The sequence below is a fragment of the Stegostoma tigrinum genome, chromosome 2 (genome assembly GCF_030684315.1).
Source record: "Stegostoma tigrinum isolate sSteTig4 chromosome 2, sSteTig4.hap1, whole genome shotgun sequence".
Lineage (NCBI taxonomy): Eukaryota > Metazoa > Chordata > Chondrichthyes > Orectolobiformes > Stegostomatidae > Stegostoma > Stegostoma tigrinum.
Window position 1 is genome coordinate 82,802,217 of NC_081355.1, and position 25,791 is coordinate 82,828,007.

Genomic DNA, 25,791 nt, shown 5'->3' on the forward strand with positions numbered 1-25,791 from the left:
GACGTTGCCGTGGAAACGTCACCTCCAGTCCTGAGGATGATCGGGTTCAGGTTGACAAGGGAGCGTTTCATGTGCAGCCGATTTACTAACATAAATTAGAAATAAAACACAGTGGATGCGAAAAATATGAAACAGAAAATGTACGAATAGGGGCTATTTAGCCCATTGTGTTTCTACATACTTAAAGACTCCCCCCCCACCCTAATCTCTAGCCATGTTGGACTATAACCTAGTGTCGTGTGATTTCTGACCTTCTCCAGCCGTGTAAGTCTTCAGCTTCTCAACGTATTTTTTTTAAACGTACCTGTGGTTTCTGTCACTGTTACCCGCCCAAACAGTGTAGTCCCGATCCCACCACCCTCAAGGGAAGGGAAATCCTCAACTAGTTATTTGTAGCCGTGTTGTTGGGATCAGGTCCTTGCAATCCAGTGTCTGGCCTCCCAGCACCTCACGTAAAACTCATCTCAGCCATTTTCATTCCAAAAGTAGATTCCATAGGATATCCGAGATACTAGAAACTGCAGATGCTGGAGAATCTGAGATAACAAGGTCTAGAGCTGGATGAACACAGCAAGCCAAGCAGCATCAGAAGAGAGGAAAGCTGACGTTTCGGGTCTTCATTTTCTGAAGAAGAGTCTAGACCCGAAACGTCAGATTTCCTGCTCTTCTGATGCTGCTTGCCCTGCTGCGTTCATCTAGCTCTACACCTTGTTATCCATAGGATACCCAGTCTTTTCTCAAAGCTAATCTTTTCCTACCTGAAACATCTTCATAAAGCTCCCGTGTACCTACTTCAGTGTAATCGTATCCTTCTTGTAATGTGTTGACAAAATTGCAAACAGTGTGTTATGTATGGCCTAACTTTATACAGTTCTACCATAAACTAATCATTTTTTATGCCTATGCCAATAGAGAAAATAATCCCATGTGCCTTTTTAACTAACTTATTTACATTTTACTTTCAGGTCTCTGCCCAGGCACTGCAATGTCCCTTTGCTTGTCTACCCAAACAGTTTTCTTTGCTTTGTTTACAATCTTGAAATACATTACATCACAGTTCTACTGAATGAGCGCTACCAACAGATCAGCTGATGGCTATCTTCCTGCAATCTGTAGCTTTCTTTCTCCCTATTTCCAATATGACTGATTATTATAAAGTTTATCTGTGGCATATGTGGCATTGGCAAGGCCAACATATATTGCCCATCCCTAGTTGCCTTTGAGCAATATGTGGTCAGCTGCTTTCTTGAACAGCTGTGGTCCACTTGGTGTAGGGATGCCCACAGATGAGGGAGATTCGATTATGTATTCATTCATTACATTTCAGTGATGATTCCATCTGCATCAGCTGGTACTTGTCTGTCACCATCCTCATTTTGGACTGGGATTGTGCTAAGGTGGTATCAGGTAACATGCTGTGGTTTGTGGTTGAGGTTATCCATGTTGAGGACTGAGTCTCAACTGAAGTACTTAATGAGCACCACTCTAAGTGGTATTGGCCTTTGGTGCTTGGGGCATAGATGGGTCTTGACTACTAAGTCAAGAATCCAAGCACATCATGGCTGTCAGCAGGTTTCCTGATTTCCTATGTTCTTTCCATACCATCAGTTCTTTAAGACATGTGTCTTTTGTTGGAATTAGGCTTTCCTTTGTCTGTAAATGAACACCTGTCTCCTTGCTCCACTGATCTTCTTGAGATGCTCAACTCAAGCCCTCAATTACAAGTTACACATGTTGTCTACTTATGTATAGTTTAAAAACAAAGCGGCTCGTTCACTCATTTAGTGAGGATCCAGTTTCAGCAGGTTCTTAAATTACACCCTTTCAATGCAATCTTTGAAAATAAACCTGCTCAAACCTTGCAACTGCAGAATTTTAAATTTCAGATTTTCTTTAATGTCAACTGCAAATCTCAATCCAAATTAGGTTTGCACAAGTGAAACTTTCTTACCCAGCAAATGCACACACTCAATTCAGCTTCCTTTCTAACTCACTGAAAGGATGAACACCTCTTGTGATTTTAATAATCATATATGGAAGAGGTGGTGACAATCTGATCTTCAACTCTTACACCACAGTTGGCAGTTTAAGAACAGCCTTCCAAGAAAGTACCAGTCTCCTCAAACATTGCTCCTTTGATAGACTTTGGGATGACATTCTTCTGTTTGCTTTCTTTGCTCAAGCCATTGTGTATAGAAGTTAGAATGTCATGTTGAAGTTGTACAGGACATTGGTGAGAGCATTTTTGGAATACTGTGTGCAGTTGTGGTCATCCTGCTCAAGGAAGGATATCATTAAATTGGAGAAGGTTCAGAAAAGATTTACAAGAATGTTACCAGGACTGGAGGGTTTGAGTTATAAGGAGAGGCTGATAGGCTGGGACTTTGTTCACTTGAGCATCGGGGGTTAGGGTGTGACCTTATAGAGGTTCATAAAATCCTGAGGGGCATGGATAAGGTGAATAGCAAAAGTCATTTCCTAGGGCAGGGGAGTTCAAAACTAGAGGGCATATTTTTAAGGTGAGAGGAGAAAGATTTAAAAGGGACCTGAGGGGCAACTTTTTCACACAGAGGATGGTTTTTTATGTGGAATGAACTGCCAGAAGAAATGGTAGATGCAGATACAGTTACAAAATTTGAAAGACATTTGGACAGGTACATGGATAGGAAAGGTTCAGAGAGATATGGGCCAAACACAGGCAAGTGGGACCAGTTTAGTTAGGGAAATTTGTTTGGCATGAGTGTGCTGTGTGGCATCATGACTCTGTAGACCTTGTATGCAGTATTCTCCTGAGAATTTTAAGTCAGTATTTTGTTACAGACGTGTTACAAGTTTTAAAACAAATTTCTCCCCTCATTCTCATCTATTCATAAGCAGATTATAATATCATTCTTTCCCTTTTTTAAACAGTGATGATGTTTTTCTCCATTTCTTATGGTGATGGAATCGTACATCGTAAGGGCCACAAAATACTGTTGTAAAGTTAAACTAGATGTAAGGTTTATTTCACATATTCTTAGACATGGGCCTGGGGGTACTTTGGAACACAGGGGAGATCAAATTGAGGAGATAAACAGATTATTCGATTTGCAACGATAACAATAACTAAACTAAAAACAATAGAGTGATATGAGGTTATCAATGTCCTTGCTTTTAAGATGCAGTCCAAAAGTCCAGAGGCAAAATTCTTTTGTGGAGGTCTTTTAGTGACAAGTCAGCACTTCATGAGCCGTAGACAGTTTATTGCCTTAATAAAATTCGTTCAAAGATAGTCTGAAGGAGATTGCTGAAATCCAACTTCTGAAATGCTGATTTAATGAAAGCTGGTTAATTACTTGCAGGGAATGGAACAGAATAGCAGTTTATTATCACGTATTTTTACAAACAAAAACAGTAATAAGTCGCTATGCCATGCTGCCTGTATTAATGACTTAAGTCATAGATAAGGAGGAAATGAAGTAAAAAAATTAAAGCAAAATACATCTCAGATCAATTTCAGTTTGGGGAAAGTCAATTAAAATGACTAACATTGGAAAAGTTGGAAGCTGCTGCTGAAGGAGACCTTCATGCCAGAATGAGACCTCCACACTGGAACAATATCACCAAACCAAGACCACCCCTCCAGGACAAGGCAACTGTGGCTCATTGGTTCACACTGCAGCCTCACAGCGCCAGGGACCTGGATTCAATTCCACCCTTGGGCGACTGTCTGTGTGCACGTTCTCCCCTTGTCTGCGTAGGTTTCCTCGGGGTGCTCTGGTTTCCTCCCAGTCCAAAGATGTGCAGGTTAGGTGGATTGGCCATGCCAAATTGCCCATAGTGTTCAGGGATGTGTAGTTTAGGTGAGCTATAGGAGATGGATCTGGATGGGATGCTCCAAGGGTCGGTGTGGACTTGTTGGGCCGAAAGCCCTGTTTCCACACTGTAGGGGATCTAAATCTAAATGCCAGTCCAAAACCACCTGCCAGGTTGCTGGAATACCTGGAATGAGACTTCCATGCCAGAACACAAATACAGATTGTTGTCAGCTTTTTATAGTCTTTAAGAACATAGAACATGGAACTGTACAGCCCTTTGGCCCATGATATTGTGCCGATCCATTATCCTACTCTAAGATCAAACTACCCTGTATACCCTACATTTTACTATCATCCATGCGCCTTTCTAAGAGTCGCTTGAATGTCCCTCATGTATCTGACTCCACTACTACTGCCAGCAGCACATTCCATGCATCTACTACTTTCTGTGTAAAGAACCTGCCTCTGACATCTCCCCTATACCTTCCTCCAACCACCTCTCGAAATAGTCATTTCTGCCCTGGGAAAAAGTCGCTGGCTATCCACTCTATCTATGCTTCACACTATCTTGTACATCTCTATCAAATTACTTCTCATTCTTCTTCGATCCAATGAGAAAAGCCCTCGCTCCCTCAACCTGTACTCATAAAACCCTGCCCTCTAGTCCAGGCAGCATCCTGGTAAATCTCCACTGCATCCTCTCTAAAGCTTCCCCAAACTTCCTATGATGAGATGACGAGAACGGAACACGATATTCCGAGTGTGGTCTAACCAGGGTTTTATAGAGCTGCAGCATGACCTTGTAACTCTTAAACTCAATTCCCCTGCTAATGAAAGCCAACACACCATACGCCTTCTTTACAATCTATCAACTTGGGTAGCAATTTTGAGGGATCTATGGGCATGGACCCCAAGATACCTCTGTTCCTCCACACTGCCAAGAATCCCTACATTAACCCTGTATTCTATATTCAAATTCAACCTTCCAAAATGAATCACTTCACATTTTTCCGAGTTGAATTCCATCAGCCACTTCTTTGTCCAGCTCTGCATCCAGTCAATGTCCTGTTGCAACCTTCAACAGCCCTCCACATTATCCATAACTCCACCAACCTTTGTGTCATCGGCAAACATACTAACCTACTCGTCCACTTTCTCATCAAAGTCATTTATAAAGGTCACAAAGAGGCTTGTCCTTCGTAGCCTGGAGTTAAAAGTTTTGATATTGTCAATGGATGTATAATAGTGCTAATCTGTTAATTGATTACTATTTCAAAACTGCATGGTTAAAAGGCAGCTGGGTTCAGCATTGTGGAAGTCTTGTGATCAAGTATCTTGCGGGGGGGATGTGGGGAAGCAGTTACCATTGAAAAGTATTCATTGTAGATAACCTACTGTCTGTACCCCATCTCAAAGGTTGTGGCAAGCCTTTAATACATCTTAGAAGATATGGATAACTTGCATTTCTATCATGTAGGGTTTCTACTCAGACAACACTAGACAGTTTATAACACAAGCATTTCCATTCTACCAGGTGGTACATGGGGCAAAGATTGTCTGCCTGACTTTGGCTTCTGACAAGTATCTGGAGGGTTATTGCTAAGTCCAGTCACCTGATCTTTCCTTGGCTGTTTAATCTCTTTAAAAATTGACACTATACACATATGTATTAAAGTTATTTTCCTTTAATCTGTTTGTGACAATATCATCATTCCTCTCCTAATTAGACAGCATAATGACATCTATCATTAACAGTAACAAAATCCACTTTGTTGCAATTAGTTTGTTCCATTAGTTCCTGAGCGGGGCTTGTAAGTGACATATGAGCACGCTCAATAGTAATCCAAAATTGCAAAGTGCCTGCTTTAATTGGATTTTGCCGCATAAACATTGAATGAGCAGAAATGGGGCACTGCAATACAGATTCACAAACACAACTAATTTGATGCACTTGGCCTTTTTCTGATCCCAGCTGTTTCCACACTGTTGGAAATATCAAATTTCAATAAAAGTGGGTATAATGAATAGTATGCACAATTAATTGTTTTGGGTTGTTTTACTTTTTGCACAGCTATTAGTTTTTTTTTAATCTCTACCTCAGTAGCTTGAACATTCAAGTCCTTGTTCAGGTCTCGATGCTGTACTCTGGGGTGACATTCCTATATAGCACTAAGGGACTACTGGATGTTGAAGTCCTGTCATTTGGATGAGAAGTTAAAATTGAGGAAGTAAGCTGTCCAAAGGGCACTTTTCAAAGAGGAACATGGAGTTAGTGTTTACTTTAGTTTTTTAGGTAAATTTATATATGTCCTCTTCAGGACATGCTCTATGGGCACTGGTAACAAGCATCTCAAATCCATGGATTGGCACCAGACATGTGACTGCCTCTAGGAACTCTAATGTCAAGTCTTTGAAACAATTATAGGATGCTTCTGTATTTCAGTGCTGCACCTTGGACTACACTGGCAGCTATTATTGTAAAGCTGTTGCAAGGACTATCCGCTCAAGGACTGAACCAGGCTGCATCTCTGGCTTGTTTGATTGTGGACATGGTGCTCACTCACTATAAGCCTACCTGGATTCCAGCAACACCCCTGCCTTGCATTGTGCTGCCATTGCCTTGCCTTTAGTGCTTGGTTCCTCAGCCAGAAATACCAACCTTATAATACTGCCGTATTGCTGTGCCATTTAGTGGGGATACAAAGCCACAATGACTGTCAGCAGTCCTTGGTCAAGTCCAGGGAGATAGTATTTGCTCAGGAGTCCAGCCACAGTAAGCCAAGGCCAGTCTGTGATACCAGTCCATGGATTTGGACACAATCAGTTAGCCACTCAGAGCTGTCAGAATCTGGATGTTTTACGTATTGAGGCTGATGAGCTGAATGTCAGACAGCCCATCATCCATCTTGACTCTTTCTGCCCCATTATTTGCCTTCTTAGAATGGTGAGTGGAAAGTATTAAGGGAGATGCAGTGGGTGGCACAGCTATTTCTACTGGTGCAAGTGGAGAGGTGTCTCTAACAAGTGACACAAGTAGACTGTGCAGAGGGCATGCATTGAGTTGTGTTGACATTGGGGTGGATGACACCAAGAGGGGAATGTGTCGCAGACATTGGTGAGAATAGTTGAGCATGAGCTTTAGTGAGATATAGATACAGGAACAGGGATAGAGTGTCAGAGAGAAGATAGTGGAGTTTAGATGGGCAGAATCGAAAAGCTCATTGATCAATAGTGCTGGGCATTCTTCCAGAAGGCTGAGACATTACTGGCCCAGGTGTCAACCTCAGACCAGGCTGCTATAATCTGATGTTGTAGCCTCCTCTCCTGGTCCTGGGGGAAGAAGATATTCCATCTCTGCAGCAACCTGTCCAGCAGGATCTCTAGGCCCCTGCCTGCAAAGTGGGTAATTTTTCTCTTGCCTGCCATGTTTGCGGGCAAATGTTAGAAATTGTGCAAGGCAACCATGGACTGATGGTGCTTGTCCGGGTTCACAAGGTGTATTTAAAGATAGTACTAGTGCCAAGGATGCCAGTTAATTCTGGAATATTCCAAATGGTGAGTTGTCCCGCGAATGACACTTGATAAAAGCAGATTAGAATCAGATAAAAGGGACACTCTGGGGGTTGGGTAGATATTGAATGAGGCCAGTTAGATAAAACACAGCGAAGTAACTCATATTATGCCTTACAGCAAAAAACTTAACTCAACTGGCACTAAGCTAAATGAACAAATGAACAAGTACGGCACAGGAACAGGCCCTTCAGCTCTCCAAGCCTGTGCTGACCATCATGCTCTAATTAACCTAAAAACAAACCTGCCATTTTTCTATCCATATCCCTCTATTCCCTCCCTATTCATGTACCCATCTAGGTGCCTCTTAAATATCTTCAATGTGCCCGCCTCTACCACCTCTTCTGGGAGTGAATTCCAGACTGCTCCAACTCTGAGCATTGAAAAACTTCCCTTGCACATCTCCCTTCTACTTTCCTCCTCTGATGTTGAACCTGTGCTCCCTTGTAATTGAAATGTCAACACTGGGAAAAAGCCTCTGACTATTCATCCTATTTACGCCTCTCATAATTTTGGAGATGTCTATCAGGTCTCCTACCTGCCGCCGTCTTTCCAGTGAAAACAACCCTAGTCTTTTTAAGTGATAATGGGAACTGCAGATGCTGGAGAATCCAAGATAATAAAATGTGAGGCTGGATGAACACAGCAGGCCCAGCAGCATCTCAGGAGCAAGCTTTTGTGCTCCTGAGATGCTGCCTGGCCTGCTGTGTTCATCCAGCCTCACATTTGATTATCCTAGTCTTTTTAACCTTTCCACGTAGTCAATGTCCTGGAGACCAGGCAACATCCTGGTGAACCTGCTCTCTCCAGAGCTTCCACATCCTCCTGGTAGTGTGGTGACCAAAACTACATACAATACTCCAAATGCAGCCTAACAAGGGTTTTATACAGCTGCAACATGTTTCGCCAACTATTGTACTCCACGTGACGGGCAATGAAGGCAAGCATGCCATATACCTTGTTAATCACCTTGGCTACCTGTGTTGCCACTTTCAGGAAACTGTGGATCTGCACGTCCAGATGTGTCTGAATGTTAGTATTCCTGAGGGTTCTGCCATATACAGTATAATTTACACCTAAATTTGATCTTCCAAAATACATCATCTTGCATTTGTATTGATTAAACTCCATCTGCCATTTCTGTGCCCAAGTCAGCAATCTATCTATATCCTGTTGTGTACTTTCACAATCATTGGCACTATCATAAACTCCACCAATCTTCATGTCATCAGTAAACTTGCCTATCAGACTATCCACATTTTCCTCCAGATCATTTATATATATTACAAGCAACAAAGGACCTAAGACTGACACCTGTGGAACACCATTAGTTGCTGGTCTGCATTCTAAAAAACATCCTTCCACCACAGCCCTCTGTCTTCTATGACCAAGCCGGTTTTCTATCCATCTAGTCAGGCCACCCCAAATCCCTTGTGATTTTATCCATAGTTTATGAATGTTTTTGGGATGAATATGAAAAGCACATTCTAGGCTTCAAACTGTTATTATTTAGTATGTATGATAGTCTTCCATTACCTTGCATTGTTTTCATTAGGGAGTTAATATAGGTTTTGAAAGATGTACGGCAGCCATAAATTACAATTTTTGATTTTTAGCCACTTTTCAGGGTGAATTGTTGTTGGGAGATTTTTGGAATCTTCAATGTATTGAACAAATTAACTCTTGTTCCCAATACTTGTGTCTTTAACACTTGCATTTGTACAATAATAGATTTCAAAATGGATACCTTCCGCTGATAAGTGGAAATCAACAACTTTAGAGGATGGTCATTAGCACCCTTTTGTCAATTGAGCCCTAGCTCTATGCTAGCTAGAAACACTAGTTTTCCTGGCTATATTTATTTTCCAGAACTACTTAGTGTCTACACTAATTTGGTAAGGCTGTAAGCTTCTCTGAATTGGCCAATTTACATTACACAGTAGTTTTAGAATATCAGAATGCCTATTTATACTCAAGAATGTATATGCATGATTGTTCAAAAGTTGCAATCTGCAATTCAGTTGAGAAACTTTACAAAAATGTAATCATTTATGGTGTATCTACTGCTAATGCACTTTAACAAGCTGTCAGTGTCACTGTGGAACTGGGATTAGTGCCCATGTTATTGCTGGGTCATCCTTCTCTTCCTCTGACTGCCCACCTTGCAGCTGATTGCTTTCCTGGCTGTCCTGTTGGTTACTTACCTTGCTGCTCCCCTTGATATCCCGGCCACCACTGTCTAGCTTCCTGATGTCCAGCTTGCTGTTCCCCTTACTGTCCTGCTGACTGTCCCACTGCGAGTGAGGTAGTGGGTGAGGTTTCAAGGGCTCTTTCTGAGCACTCGTCTTGGTCAACAGTGTTCTAATTCATTTCAGGGACATCAGGTGGCTACAAAAAATAAATTTTAATTTTGAAGCCATTAGTCAAGTCCTACAGATGACTGGCAGTGAGGGTGCTCCCTGTAGCTTTGAATGCAACAAACATAAGAAATTATATGAAGGTTATCATATGTGACTTTACATTTGTGTTCAGAAATTTTCCACAATATTTATCAGTTCATTGATTGTCTTGTACAACAGTAAGTATTTATATTTGTAAATAGCTGTAATTTGCTTCCAGGACCAGGGTGAAAGTTTCACAACGTAGTGTTCTATGACTGTAGATGTTATTATATATGTTATCAAAGTGTTAGCCACTAGTCATTTTTTGATTAATTGAGAATCTAGATGCGGATAATTGCACTTCTGACTACTAAATTAAACATAAGTACAACATCTGATGTCAATACTCTCATTAAAATGGTTTTTAAATGTTGCAGTTCATCCTTTTCTGTAAATCATTTAATGAAAACCAAAATACAGGTACTTTTTCCTATAGCTTTGTGAATTGGTAGCTGAATGGTGGAAAGTGTTTATATAAAACTGTACATGTGAACTTTCTTTGCCAGTATTGTGTTTGCCTATATTTGCCTATGTCTACTAAAAATTAGTGCATGTGTCAAAAATTGTGCTGCCATCAACAAAGCTGTGGCTAATTCACAATGTCAATTAGACAACATTACTTTGATATGGACTTGGTGTCATTGTAATATAAAGTATTCTGAATTTAAAATTGTAGATGAAATCTCATGCGTCCAAATTGGCATGGATGGCTGTTAGGAAATCAGACCATCAGGGTCATGATCTTATTTAGCAATTCTTCTTGACAAGATGAAAGATGGTTGCAATGAAGATAGAGAAAAGGATGGGGCTATGATACTTTTCTGCTTGACCCTGTCTTGACCTCAAAGGATTCTATAGTATTACTGTTATGCCTGTTGCTGACATCTTGTTGTGGAGGAGATGGGTGATGTTGATGAATTTCATGGACAGCCAGCCTTTGACAGTATCTTCTGTAGCAGCTCCATATTACCTGAGTCAGAAACCTTGGTTAGGCTGATGAAAGCCATGTAGAGTGGTTGGTGTTGTTCCTGGCAATTCTATTGGAGTTGCCGAGTAGTGAATTGTTCCATGGTTTGGTTGGAGGCTTTCTCCGTGACTGGGAGAAGGTGCCCAGCAAGGATTAGGGTAAAGATCTTTCCAATGATAGACAGGAGGGAAGTTCCTCTGTAGTTACCACAGTCCACTTTACCTCCTTTCTTAAAGACAGAGGTGATGGCAGCATCACTGAAATCAACAAGGATTTCCTCTTTGTCCCAGATGTTCAGGAATAGTTAATGGAGGCGGCAGATAAGCTCTGCTCCTCTGAGTTTGACCAGTGGAATCCTGTCTACTGCTGCAGCTTTTCCGATCTTCATGTGTCTAATGGAGACTTCACCCTCTGCCACACTAGGTGGATGTCAAAGATCATTTCTGGCGTGGAGTTGAGCGATTTCCTCGAACATGTCCTCGCTAATAATCGTCTCATGGTTTTGGAGATCTTTGAAGTGTTCACTCCAACAGAGGCTGATGTTTTTTGTGTCCCTTAGAGGGGTTCCATCCTCACTCCATACTGGTTTGTGGCCAAGAGTTTTGGGTCTGTATTGTGTCTCGGTGGCACTAAAGAAACGCTGGGTGTCATGCTTGTCAGCAAAGAATTGTAGCTCCTTAGGTTTCTCAGCCCACCATTGCTTCTTCTTTGTAACTATGCCTTTGCTCTCCTTTTTACACATTGTTTGAGATTCTGTAATTATTGAGATTCCTTTTTGACCATGAGAGCAAAGTGGTGAGATGTTGCATTGACATGCAAGGAGTGCTTTCCTTTTCTTGTCGATGAGGTGTTGGATGATGTGGTCATTCTTGTCGAACTGGTCTTGGTGTTTTGTAAGCTTAAAGGCAGTCATTTCTTCACAGAATGAGATGATGGTTGTCTTCCACTCTTTTCAGATTTCCTCCATTCTATTAAAATGAACTCTTTGGAGATTTTGGTGAAGACATTGTTGGAAGTTTACTAGTTTTCTTGACCTTTGAAGCTATTCAATATTGATTTTTTTTTCTTAACTGTTTCTTCATCTTCAGCTGCTCCTTTGGGCATTTGATGGACGTTGAGGAGCAGATGAGCTAATGGTCTGTACAATAATCATTTGCACTAATCATTGCTTTGGTTATGACGACATCCTTTTGGTCTCAGGATTGAACATTGATGTAGTCAATCATGTGCCAGTGCTTTCATCTGGGATGCCTCCAAGAAGGCTTAAACTTGTCTTTTTGGTGGAACAGTGTGTTAGTGATGATCAGTTGGTGTTCCGCATGTTTGGTGAGCAGGAGAATCCCATTGGTGTTGCAATTCCCAACTCCTTCCTTTATGATCATTCCTTTTCAGAGTTGGGTATCCCTTCTAACCCTTGTGTTGAAATCTCCATGAAGGATACTTCTATCTTCCTGAGGGATGTAGGTGAGTATGGTTTCCAGGGTGAAGTAGATGCCATCTTTGGATTCATCTATTTCATCAGAAGTTGGAGCATAGACACTCATGAATGTTGCCTGCTTGTTTGTAGCAAGTTGTAGATGGAATGTCATGAGGCAGTCATTGATGCCAATTGGGAGCTCTGAGAGTTGGTTGACAAGTTTCTCCTGATTGCTATTCCAATTCCATGTGTCCTAGATTGATCGTCTGGTTATCCTCTTCAGAAGAACATGTAACCACCTCCTTCTTCCTTCAGCTGCCCTTTGCCAGCTCTTTGGTAATGCTGCCTTTCATGAGATTCAATGTTGAAATGCCTGAGTTCATGGGCAACAAGAGTGATTCTTCATTCTGGGCAATTGTTTTGCTCATTACCCATGAGGGTTCATACATACCAGGTTCTGAGATTGAGTTTGACTTTGGTTTTCAGATTGCAGATATGTGATCCTGCTGTACAGGGTTTTCCATTCTGTTTGGTGATGGAACAAACGATTTTAGGGCACCTTTTCTAGCCCCTTCCCCATGCAGGGTGAGCAGATAGAATCCTGAAGAGGGCTGTTCCATCATGAAGATAACTGACAAAAGCTGCTCTCCTATTCCTACTCCAAAGAGCGAAACGATTGAGTCAAACTTCACAACATATCTGCTAGTCCAAAGTTAAGGAATTGCAGATCTCATAGTCATATCCACATCAACTCTTGCCAGTTAGCAGAGGTCTTGTGTTTTGTGTGTGTCTTGTGTGTGTGCATGGGTACGAGGGAGTGTTGATTCCCTCTAGATGGATTCCTTGTGCTGTTGTACATCATCAGACACACACGTCCTGACTGAAGGTAGATTCAGTTTCCAGTGGATTATGTCCCAAACTGCAGTCACCTTTTGTGATTTTTCCCTTTTGAAGACTACAAGGTCAGGAATTTGGAAGCCAATTCCAACTCTATTGGAGTGTCCTGGTGGAAATGAACATTCTTGTGTTTTTCAAAGATAGTAGGAACTGCCGATGCTGGAGAATCTGAAATAACAAGGTGTAGAGCTGGATGAACACTGCAGGCCAAGCAGCATCAGAGGACCAGGAAAGCTGACATGCAGACTGGTTTTGCGTGTTAGTTTGTGTGAAAATCACAGGCAAAGCACTATCCTCTAGTTACTCCGTTTTGCACTTCAGGTGCTACAAACGAGACAAAAGAAAACAGCACAACAAGAGGACCCTCACTCTGAATGCCGGAATTCGATCACGGGCTACTAGAATTGAAAGGATTAAGGTTAGTAAGGAGGAGGTGTTATCAACTCTAGAAGGTGTGAAGGTAGATAAATCCCCTGGGCCGGATGGGATTTTTCCGAGGATTGTCTGGAAAGCTAGGGAGGAGGTGGCAGAGCCTTTGGCCTTGATCTTTGAGTCCTCATTGTCTACAGGTTTAGTGCCAGAGGACTGGAGGATTGCAAATGTTGTGCCCTTGTTCAAGAAGGACAGTAGAGATGACCCAGGTAATTATAGACCCGTGAGACTTACGTCTGTTGTAGGAAAAGTTTTGGAAAGGATTATAAGAGATAGGATTTATAATCATCTAGCAAGCAACAATTTGATTGGAGATAGTCAGCATGGATTCATCAAGGGCAGGTCGTGTCTCACAAACCTCATTGAGTTTTTTGAGAAGGTGACCAAGCATGTGGATGAGGGAAGGGCAGTTGATGTGGTGTACATGGACTTCAGTAAAGCCTTTGATAAGGTTCTACATGGTAGGCTAAATACAGAGGCACTGGATTGAGAGAGATTTAGCAGTTTGGATTAGAAACTGGCTTTCTATAAGAAGGCAACGAGTGGTGGTTGATGGAAAATATTCAGCCTGGAGTCTGGTTACTAGTGGTGTGCCTCAAGGATCTGTTTTGGGACCACTGCTGTTTGTCATTTTTATAAATGACTTGGATGCAGGCATGGGTGGATGGGTTAGTAAGTTTGCAGATGACACTAAAGTCAGTGGAGTGGTGGACAGTGTAGAAGAATGTTGCAGGTTGCAGCGAGACTTGGATAAACTGCAGAATTGAGCCGAAAGGTGGCAAATGGAGGTTAATACGGATAAATGTGAGGTGATTCATTTTGGGAGGAATAATAGGAAGGCAGAATACCGGGTCAATGGAAAGATTCTTGATAGGTGTGGATGTGCAGAGGGATCTTGGTGTCAATGTACATAGATCCCTGAAAGTTGCCACTCAGGTTGATAGTGCTGTTAAGAAGGCTTACGGTGTGTTAGGTTTTATTGGTAGAGGGATTGAGTTCCGGAGCCGTGATGTCATGCTGCAACTGTACAAAACGCTAGTGCGGCCTCATTTGGAATATTGCGTGCACTTCTGGTCGCCCCGTTACAGGAAGGATATGGAAGCATTGGAAAAGGTGCAGAGGAGATTTACCAGGATGTTGCCTGGTCTGGAGCGCAGGCCCTATGAAGAAAGGCTGAGGGACTTGGGTCTGTTTTCATTGGACAGAAGGAGGCTAAGAAGGGATTTAATAGAGACATACAAGGTGATCAGAAGATTAGATAGGGTGGAAAGTGAGAGTCTTTTTCCGAGGATGATGACTCCAGCTTGTACAAGGGGACATAGCTACAAATTGAGGGGTGATAGATTTAAGACAGATATCAGAGGCAGTTTCTTTAGTCAGAGAGTGGTAAGTGCGTGGAACGCCCTGCCTGCCAATGTAGTTAACTCAGCCACATTAGGGGCATTTAAACAGTCCTTGGATAAGCATATGGATAATGATGGGATAGTGTAGGGGGAGGGGCTGAGATGAGTTCACAGGTCGGTGCAACATCGAGGGCCAAAGGGCCTGTTCTGCGCTGTATTGTTCTATGTTCTATGTTCTATATTATTTTTAACTTCTTCCCTTTTGAACTCACCTCTTATTTCCATTCTCTGTGTATATTCTGTGCATTAATACTTCTTTGTGCATGTGGTAATTAATTAAGTCACTGTTTGTTGATTATCCAAGAAAGCTTAGCTAAATTGGCTCCTTTTAAGACATAGGTTTATGTGATCTCGGAGAAAGATATCCACAAGCGAAGGAATTCTTTTAAAATTTACCTCATGCAACTGACCAAGAGGCTAACTGTATAAAGATGAGGAACCAGTTCATCCTTCCTTGTCTGGGAGCTTAAGAGTTAAGACATTTCCATCTGGAATCATAATGAATTGGAGACCTTGCCCAGCATCAGGTTGTAACAAGATACAATAAATGGTGTTACATAAAAAGCCTAAGTTTTCCACAGAATTGAAGAAGGGAATCAGAGCAGTTTTATGTTGGAATAGTGAAGTCCAGAAGTAAGTGAAGAAACAATTGCTATGGACCAGGCTGATTGAGAAATACCCCAAATAATTCATGCATTTGGTTCTCATTAGGAGAAGACAGATGCTACCGAGTAGAAAACCATGCGCAACAAGGTCTGATAATATGATTTTCTCCATGACTGGAACAGAGAATGCACAAAACTGTTTAAATCCAAAGCAAATTGCTTATGTTCTTGTGAAAAGACTTATGGTTTCAATGGAAACCAGTAAGCTTTAAAACGATTAACAAACTCCCAATTACTAATTGACAGTGTTATGCCACACTAATTTTAAGCAATGACTTTTACACTCCTGATATAGTCAAAGAGCACAGAAACAAGCCCTTGGTCTAACTTGTCCATGCTGACCAGATTTCCCAAACTAAACTAGTCCCACTTGCCTGTGTTAGGTCCATATCCCTCCTAACCTTTCCTATCAATGTCCAAATGTCTTTCAAATGTACCTGCATCTACCACTTCCTGTGGCAGTTAATTCTATATGAACCTGTGTGTGAAAATGTTGCCCCTCAGGTCCCTTTTAAATCTTTCCCTGCTTACCTTAAAATTATACCCTCTAGTTTGAAACTCCCTCATTTAAGGAAAAGAACTTGCTATTCACCTTATCTATGCCCCTCGTGATTTTGTAAACCTCTGTAAGGTGACTCCTTATCCTCCTATGCTCCAGGGAAAAAAGTCCCGGCCTATCCAATCTCTCCTTATATCTGAAATCCTCCAGTCCCGGCAACATCCTTGTAAATCTTTTCTGCACCCTTTCCAATTTAATAAAATCCTTCCTCCAAAAGTACTCGTGTTCAATAAAGCAAGTACCAATAGCTTGACACTAGATATTTTATTTCTATTCATTTTGTGGCATGTGGGTGTTTCTGACTGGCCAGCATTTCTTGCCCATCCCTTGTTGCCGTTGAGAAGGTGGTGGTGAGTTGCCTTCTTGAACCACTGCATTCCTTCTTCTGTGGGTTGACTCACAATGCTATTAGGGAGGGAATTCCAGGATTTTGATCCAGTGACAATGAAGGAATGGTGATATATTTCCATGTCAGGATGGTGAGTAACTTAGAGGGGAACTTGAAGGTGGTGGTGTTCCCATATATCAACTGACCTTGTCCTTCTAGATGGAAATGGTCGTGGGTTTGGAAGGTGCTGTCTGAGGATCTTTGGTGAATTTCAGTAGTGCGTCTTGTAGATAGTACACACTGCTGCTACTGAATGTCGGTGGGTGGAGGGAATGAATGTTTGTGGATATCGTGTGAATCAAGCGGGCTGCTTTATCCTGGATGGTGTCAAGCTTTTTGAGTGTTGTTGGGGCTGCACTCATCCAGGTAAGTGGGGATTATTCCATCACACTCCCAACTTGTGCCTTGTAGATGGTGGACAGGCTTTGTGGAGTCAGGAGATGTGTTACTCGCTGCAGTATTCCCAGCTTCTGGCCTGCTCTTGTAGCCACTGTGTTAATGTGGTGAGTCCAGTTGAGATTCTGGTCAATGGTAATCCCCAGGATATTGATAGTGGGGGATTCAGAGATGGTAACACTATTGAATGTCAAGGGACAGTGGTTAGATCGTCTCTTATTGGTGATGGTCATAGCCTGGCATTTGTGTGGCACAAATGTCACTTGCCACTTGTCAGCCCAAGCCTGGATATTATCCAAATCTTGTTGCGTGTGAATATGGACTGCTTCAGTGTCTGAGGAGGCACAAATGAAACTGAACATTGTGCAATCATCGGTGAACATCCCCACTTCTTAGCTTATGATGGAGGGAACGTCATTGATGAAGCAGCTGAAGATGATTGGGCCTGGGACACTACCCTGAGGAACTCCTGCAGAGATGTCCAGGAGCTGAGATGATTGCCCTTCCACTGCCACGATAATTTTTCAATGTGTCAGGTATGACTCCAACCACCAGACCATTTGCCGCCTGATACCCAATGATTCCAGTTTTGCTCGGGCTCCTTGATGTCACGCTCAGTCGAATGCAGCCTTGATATCAAGGGCTGTCACTCTCACCTCACTTCTGGAACTCTTTTGTCCATGTCTGAACTAAGGCAGTAATGAGATCAGGAGCTGTGTGGCCCTGGAGGAACCCAAACTGGGCGTCACTGAGCAGGTTATTGCTGAGCAGGTGCTGCTTGATAGCTCTGTGGATGACACCTTCCATCACTTTACTGATGATCGAGAGGAGACTGATGGGATGGTAATTGGTTGGGCTGGATTTGTCCTGCTTTTTGTGTACAGGACATACTTGGGCAATTTTCCACATTGTTGGGTAGATACCAGTGTGTAACTGTACTGGAACAGCTTGGCTAAGGGAACAGTAAGTTCTGGAGTATAAGTCTTCAGTACTATTGCCGAAATGTTGTCAGGGCCAGTGGGCAGTACCCAGTGCCCCCAGCAATTTCTTGATATCACGTGGAGTGAATCAAATTGGCTGAAGACTAGTATGTGTAATGCTGGGGACCACAGGAGGAGGCTGAGATGGATCATCCACTCAGCACTTCTGGCTGAAGATTGCTGCAAATGCTTCAGCCTGATCTTTTGCACTGATGTGCTGGGCCCTTCCATCATTGAGGATGGAGATATCTGTGGAGCCTCCTCCTCCAGTGAGTTGTTTAATCGTCCACCACCATTCATGACTGGATGTGGCAGGACTGCAGAGCTGGGATCTGATCTGTTGGTCGTGGGATCGCTTAGCTCTGTCTATCACTTGCTGCTTTCGCTGTTTGGCATGCAAGTAGACCTGTTTGGTGGCTTCACTATGTTGATACCTCACCTTCAGGTACACCTGGTGCTGCTCCTGGTATGTCCTCCTGCACTCTTCTTTGAGCCAGGGTTGATCCCCTGGCTTGATGGTAATGTTTGAGTGGGGGATATACTGGGCCATGAGGTTGCAGATTCTGTTGCAGTACAATTCTGCGGCTTTTGACGGCCCACAGTGCCTCATGGATGCCCAGTCTTGAGTTATTAGATCTGTGCGAAGTCTATCCCATTTAGCACGGTGATAGTGCCACACAACATGATGGAGGTTGTTCACAATGTGAAAGCAGGACTTCATCTCCACAAGGATTGTGCAATGGTCACTCTTACTGATACTGTCATGGACAGATGCAACTACAGCCGGCAGATTAGTAAGGATGAGGTCAAGTATGTTTTTCCCTCTTGTTAGTTCCCTCACTACCTGCCGCGTACCCATTCTAACAGCTATGTCCCATAGGACCCGACCAGCTCAATCATTCGTACTGCTGCCAAGCCACTCTTGATGGTGGACTTTGAAATCCCCCACCCAGAGAACATTTTGTGCCCTTGCCATCCTCAGTGCTTCCTCTAAGTGTTGTTCAACATTGAGAAGTACTGATTCATCAGCTGGGGGAGGGCAGTTTGTGGAAATCAGCAGGAGGTTTCATTGCCCATGTTTAACTTGGAGCCATGACACTTCATGGGGTCCAGAGTCAATGTTGAGGATTCCTAGAGCAACGCCCTCCCAACTGTTCACCACTGTGCTGTCCCTCTGCTGGCTCTGTCCTGCCAGTGAGACAGGACATGTCCAGGGATGGCAATGGTAGTGTTTGGGACATTGTCTGTGAGATATGATTCTGTGAGTATGACTATGTCAGGCTGTTGCTTGATTAGTCTGTGATACAGCTCTCCCAATTTTGGCACTAACCCCCAGATGTTAGTGAGAAAGATTTTACTTGATCGTCAGGGCTGTTTCTGCCATTGTCTTTTCTGGTGCCTAGTTCGATGCCAGGTGATCCATGCTGTTTCATTTCTCTGAGTCTTTGTAGCGATTGGTACAACTGAGTGGCTTGCTAGGCCATTTCAGAGGGCAGTTGAGAGTCAACCACGTTGCTGTGGGTCTGGAGTCACATGTAGGCCAGACCAGGTGAGGGTGGCAGATTTCCTCCACCGAAGGACATTAGTGAACCAGATGGTTTTTTTCAACAATCGGCAATGATTTCATGGTGATCAGTACATTATTAAGTTCAGACTTTTTTTTAGAATTCCAATTCCACCATCTGCTGTGGTGTGATTTCATAAACACTTGCTTTAAGCTTGAAAATCTCTAAAAGACATTGCCCAATCTGCTTTTATCTCTACTCAGAAGTTCTTCTGTACTCTATAGGATTTTGAAGGTTCCTTCACTTCTCAAAGTGTACCACAGCTATCAGGAATTTATTTTGATTTTTCTCAGTGTCTCATTATTCTCAGAGAGTCATGGAGTCACACAGCGCAGAAATACACCCTTCCATTCAACAAGTCCTTGCCAAACCCAATCCTAAAATAAACTAGTCCCACCTGCCTGCTCCTGATCCATATCCCTCCAAACTGTTCCTATTCATGTATCTATCCAAATGTCTTTTAAATGCTGTAGTTGTATGCACATTCACCACTTCCTCAGAAGTTCATTCTACATGTGAACCACCCTCTATGTAAAAAAATTTGCCTGTGATGTCTATATTAACTCTCTTTCCTCTCACCTTAAAAATGTGTCCCCTATCAGGTTGCCTTTCAATCTCCTCTGCTCGAGTGAAAAAAGTCCCGGCCTTTCTTTATAACTCAAACCTTCCATACACGGCAATATCCTTGTGAATCTCTTCTGAATCTTCTCCAGCTTGTTAATATCCTTCCTATAACTGGACAAGCAGAACTGGATTCCAGAAGAGGCCTCGCCAATGTCCTGTATAACCACAACATGACTTCCCCACTCCAATACTCAAAGGACTGTGCAATCAATGGAAGCATGCCAAATCCTTTTTAACCACCTTGTCTACATGTGACGCAAACTTCAAAGAATAATGTGCCTGAACACCTAGGTCTCTCTGTTCAGGAACACCACCCAAGGCCTTACCATTAATTGTATGAGCCATACCCTTGTTTGTTGTAACAAAATGCAATACCTCACATTTATCCAGATTGAACTCCATTTGTTATTTTTCACCCCATTGACCCATTTGATCAAGATCCCTGGTAATCTTAGAAAACCTTCTTTACTATCTACATTGCCACCAATTTTCGTGTGATTTGCAAACTTACTAACCATGCCTTCTATATTCTCATCCAAATCATTTATATCAACAACTTACAAAAGACGACCCAGAATCGATCCCTGTGGAATGTTGCTGGTGACACGCCTCTAGTCTGAAAAGCAACCCTCCACTATTACTCTCTGTCTCCTGCCATTAAGACAATTAGTATCCAATTGGCAAGCTCACCTTGAATCCCAAGTGACCGAACTTAACTAATTAGTCTACCATGCAAAACTTTGTCACTAGCTTTACTAAAATCCAAAATAAACAATGTCTACTTCACTGCCTTCATCAATCTTTTTGGTAACCTCCTCAAAAAAAATTGAGGCACTTTTTTTTCATAGCACAAAATCTTACTAACAATCCTTAATCAAGTTTTGCCTCTCTAAATGTCCAATAATCCTATCTTATATAATCGTCTCCAACAGTTACCCACAACCTAAATCGGACTCACAAGTCTATAGTTCCCCGGTTTCTCCTTCCAACATTTCTTAAATAATTGTACAACATTAGCCACCCTCCAGTCATCGGGCACTTCATCCGTAGTCATAGATGTTGAAAATATTTCTGCAAGGAATCTCACAATTTCCTCCCTTCCCACTTTGCATGATCCCTTCCTAGTTGACTTTTCCCTAAGACCAGGTGCACATTTTTAAGGTGAGAGAGGAGGGAGATTTAAAAAAAGACATGAGGGGATTTTTTTACACAGAGGGTGGTTTATATGTGGAATGAACTTCCTGAGGAAGTAGTGGATGAGGCATCAATTAAAATGCTTAAAGACATTTGGATGGATGCATGAATAGGAAAGTTTTGGAGGGATATGAGCTAGGAGCAGGCAGATGGGATTAGTTTTGGTTTGGGATTATGTTCAGTGTGGACTGGTTCGACCAAAGTGTCTGTTCCCATGCTGCATGACTCTATCACCTTACAATAGTTCTTAGAACATAGAACATAGAACATTACGGCACAGTACAGGCCCTTCAGCCCTCGATGTTGTGCCGACCTGTCATACCGATCTCAAGCCCATCTAACCTACACTATTCCATGTACGTCCATATTCTTATCCAATGATGACTTAAATGTACCTAAAGTTGGCGAATCTACGACCGTTGCAGGCAAAGTGTCCTATTTCCTTACTACTCTCTGAGTAAAGAAACCACCTCTGACATCTGTCCTATATCTTTCACCCCTCAATTTAAAGCTATGCCCCCTCGTGCTCGCCGTCACCATCTTAGGAAAAAGCCTCTCCCTATCCACCCTATCTGACCCTCTGATTATTTTATATGTTTCAATTAAGTCACCTCTCAACCTTCTTCTCTCTAATGAAAACAGCCTTAAGTCCCTCAGCCTTTCCTCGTAAGACCTTCCCTCCATACCAAACAACATCCTAGTAAATCTCCTCTGCACCCTTTCCAAAGCTTCCACATCCTTCTTATAATGCGGTGACCAGAACTGTACGCAATACTCCAAGTGCGGCCGCACCAGAGTTTTGTACAGCTGCAGCATAACCTCTTGGTTCTGGAACTCGATCCCTCTATTAATAAAAGCTCAAACACTGTATGCCTTCTTAACAGCCCTGTCAACCTGGGTGGCACTTAAGCACTTCATAATTGTGGACACTCCAGCTCAAGTACGTTTTCCTGCTCTATTAATCCCAAATCAGACAATGCCTTTAATTCTTGATCTGCCTTTGATTATGATCTACAAGGTAGATTTCTCCCTCCTCTTGTCTCAAAGCTGTTTCCAGGTTTCAACTACCTGTTTCTGTGAGATATTACCTAGATAAAACATCAACCTCTTAAAAAAATCTAACTGTTGTCTATCTCCAAAACAACATAGCACCCCAAGATCCCAGTTGGGGATTAAAAATTCATTACTTCCCATTTCCAAACATTCTCTTTGTTCTTGTGAAACAATATAATTTTAACCTCTTATGAAGACAACTGTGGCCATGTTGATACACCATGAACTGAACAAAGGAGCCTACCATTGTCTGATGTTTTCCCACTTCCAACTGACCTTAAATAAACATAGTCCATCCACTAAATTGTAATTACTTTATAAGGTGTTTTTAATAGTCTTACGAACCAAGCATTTCCAACGTCTTGAAAGGTCAATACCTAAACTAAATGTCATACTCCCAAAACATGGTGAATGATAAAACTATGCTGAGTACATTCAAAATTGAACTCCCAGTTGAACTCCATACAATGTATGTGCTCGTTTTTCACAAGCAAACCAGAAAGCTGTTTCCCTCCTGGACAAAAAGACTAATATTGCTTCCGGATTGTGAATTTCACCATTTGATGCATTGCAGTCTCTATGTTCCTCCTCAACAAAATATTTTACACTTGCAAAGGGATTTAAGGATTAATATACAATTTGTACGAACTTTGTGTATTATACGCGCTGACACATCTGAGCAATGTGGAGCCTCCAAATCCATCTAGCGCGTTGATTTTGGGACTAACATGGACAAAATGATCCGTCGTGTCCAGGGATATGCAGGCTAAATGGATGAGCCATGAGAAATGCAGGGTAACAGGGACAGAGGGTAGAAGGGGTGGGATGTTCTTTTGAGCGTCGGTGTGGACTCAGTGGACCGAATGGCTTCCACATAATAGAGAGTCTATAGGTATGATCTTGAAAAAGCAGCAGCTTCCAGCCTGCTGCTGCACGCCAACAAGAACCCACAAGCGCAGGCGCAGAAAAGCCCTGGCTTACGGTAAAGCTGCGTTTTGCATCTTTGGAATGTAATGCTCATGCGCGTGTGTTGGCTGCTGACAGACGGAGAGGGAGGTTTCGCTGTAAGTGTCTGACAGTATCTTTGTGCTTCTGTATAATTCCCAGTTCATTTATTTCTACGCCACCTCAACAGAACATACTATTAAATTTGTTCCTAATTGAGGTGGGTTGATATAAGTGAGGAAATAGTATAATCTTGCTGCATCATCGTCATTTTTACTATCTGTCCTGTGTCTGCTGCTAATTCATTTTATTGTTCCTTTGCCTGTCTTGTTGAAAACAAAAACACTCCCTCCTCCGACGTGGGAAACCAGCATTAGCGTTAGTGCTCAAGGGAACATGGGTTGGTTGCTGGCCTTGAGCTATGCTGCTGTACCAATGTATTGTCAAACAGCATCCATCGTCGTCCGTGTCGCACCTGACTCCTTCGGAATTGTATTGCTCTTGCATCTTTACCTATCAGTATAACAGTTCGAATTGAATTACATATTTTAAACCTCTTTTTAATTGAACTTAAACTCCTTTGTCCGAAAATGTCGTCTTTTTCCAATGTAGGTGCGTGCCAGAATGAATTATCATAACGGTACGTTTTTCAAAAAAGACTCAAATTACTTGACTTCTTAGAAAACATATACGGTAGAGTGATGGGTAAACTTTAAAATTATTTGATGATCAGAAGCAAAGTTATTTGAAAATTCCCCACATGAATCTTAGAAAAGGTAGGGCTGACATTCATTTAAGGTGAAAAGAAAACAGCCGTGCTGTTCATGAACACAGGATTTCTCTGAAGGCAATGAACAAGCCACTAAGCACTTTTGAAGTTTAGTCACTGTAGGAAACAGTAACCATTTGCACATTACAACATTGCCGTTTGTGGAAATTTCCAACATCCCCATGATCTTTTCTTGCAATGTTGTGAGGGAACAAATATTTTCCAGGATACTCTTCTGTTATTCCTTGAAACTGTGCCATGAGATAAAATAAACAGCACTCCTGATGGTGCAGTCCTTCCTTGCTTCTGCACTAAGCTGTTAACCTTGCATTTTGTGCTCAAATTTTGGAATGGGATTAGAACCAAGATCTCTGACTCTTGAGGTGAGAACACTACTAAACAAGTTTCCCAACAATACTGAATGGTTAAAATAATGAATGAGTTTGAGGATGAAAAGTACCTGCAAATGGATAGTGATAAGCTGATCGAATGATGAAAAAGGTGACAGTTAATGTGTGTTGCTGTACTTGTAATTTTAAAGAAGATGAAAGTTGAATGGGCAAGGTTTTGGCTCATGAGATCAAGTAGATGAAGCCATTTTTAAAAAGTGTGCTGTAAGATACTAGCACTTAAAATCCTCCTTCTCACTAACAACTGAAACTGACTAAATAGTATTGCAGTGGTGGTTATTGTTTTGTCACTTGTAAGGTGGTTTCAGTTATTTAATCACACATCAGGAAGTAAATTTGAACATTCTTGCTTAATGTACCATGACTATGTAATCTTCAGAAGTCCTATCACCTTCTGAGATATTTGTGCTCCACTAACTCTGGCCTTTTTGAGAATCCATGATTTTAATTACTCTAGCATAACTGACAGTGCCTTTAGCCTTGAAGGGCCTAGCCTCTGATATTTCCACCCTCATGCATGAAACTATAATCGATGGTTGTAAAATCTATCTGATTCACTGATGTTCCTCAGTGAAGGAAATCTGTGATCCTTGTGTGATCTGGCTTGTGTGTGACCCCAGACACACTACAATGTGATTAACCATTAACTGTTCTCTGAAATGACCCTTGAAGGGCACAGTTCAAGGGCAATTGGGACAATAAATGTTGACCTTGACAGTAACACCCAAATCCCATGAATGACTGACTATTAAGGAAAATTGGCCTGATGTTTCCTTTGTGATTTGGTGTCAAACTTTATTTGCTCATGTGAAACTACTTGAAACAATTTGCTCTGTTGATTAATGAGATAAAGTATGCATCACGTAATGATGTAATGGCACATGATCTGGCTCCTTTTGTAGTCTTATGGCAAAATAATGACGCAGTGAGATGTCTTCCTTATTTCAGATCCTGTAACTAATCTTGAGCAGCACGAAACATAAGGACATTTTTGATAGGTACTGTATTAATAAGTTTCCAGCCACGTCAAAATACCTGTTTTCTCTACTTCAATTGGTGGCTGTACCATGTAGTACTGAAAAGTATCGTCAGCTGATTAGACTGAAAATAAGAAGCTATAATCAATCTATTCAGTATCTGATCTGAACACGCCTTCAATATTGAGAAGAGGCAAGAGAAACTGAGAAACAGCCAAGATATGTGATCTAAAGGAGTCTAAAAATGTTATAGGCCTGATTGCTTCTTTTAGAAACAGAATTTTGAGGAAATACTCAAAAGGTTGTACAATTCTGCTTTGAAGCAATGTATTTGAGAGGGGA

General features: G+C 42.0%; 1 protein-coding gene across 12 annotated transcripts in view; it reads left to right on the forward strand.

Moving 5' to 3' along the window:
• Window positions 1–25,791, forward strand: part of LOC125464760 (cytoplasmic dynein 1 intermediate chain 1) — a 272,641-nt gene that overhangs the window by 434 nt on the left and 246,416 nt on the right. For 3 of the 12 annotated variants that reach the window (XM_059655055.1, XM_048557569.2, XM_059655069.1), the window contains exon 1: window positions 20–264. The exons of 2 other annotated variants lie outside the window; for them this stretch is intronic. The gene's annotated coding sequence lies outside the window, so the exon portion shown is untranslated. Of the gene's footprint in view, window positions 1–18; window positions 265–23,358; window positions 23,413–25,791 lie in introns of those variants that run through there. 7 more of the 12 variants (XM_059655048.1, XM_059655078.1, XM_048557561.1 and 4 more) reach the window with 5 other exon arrangements.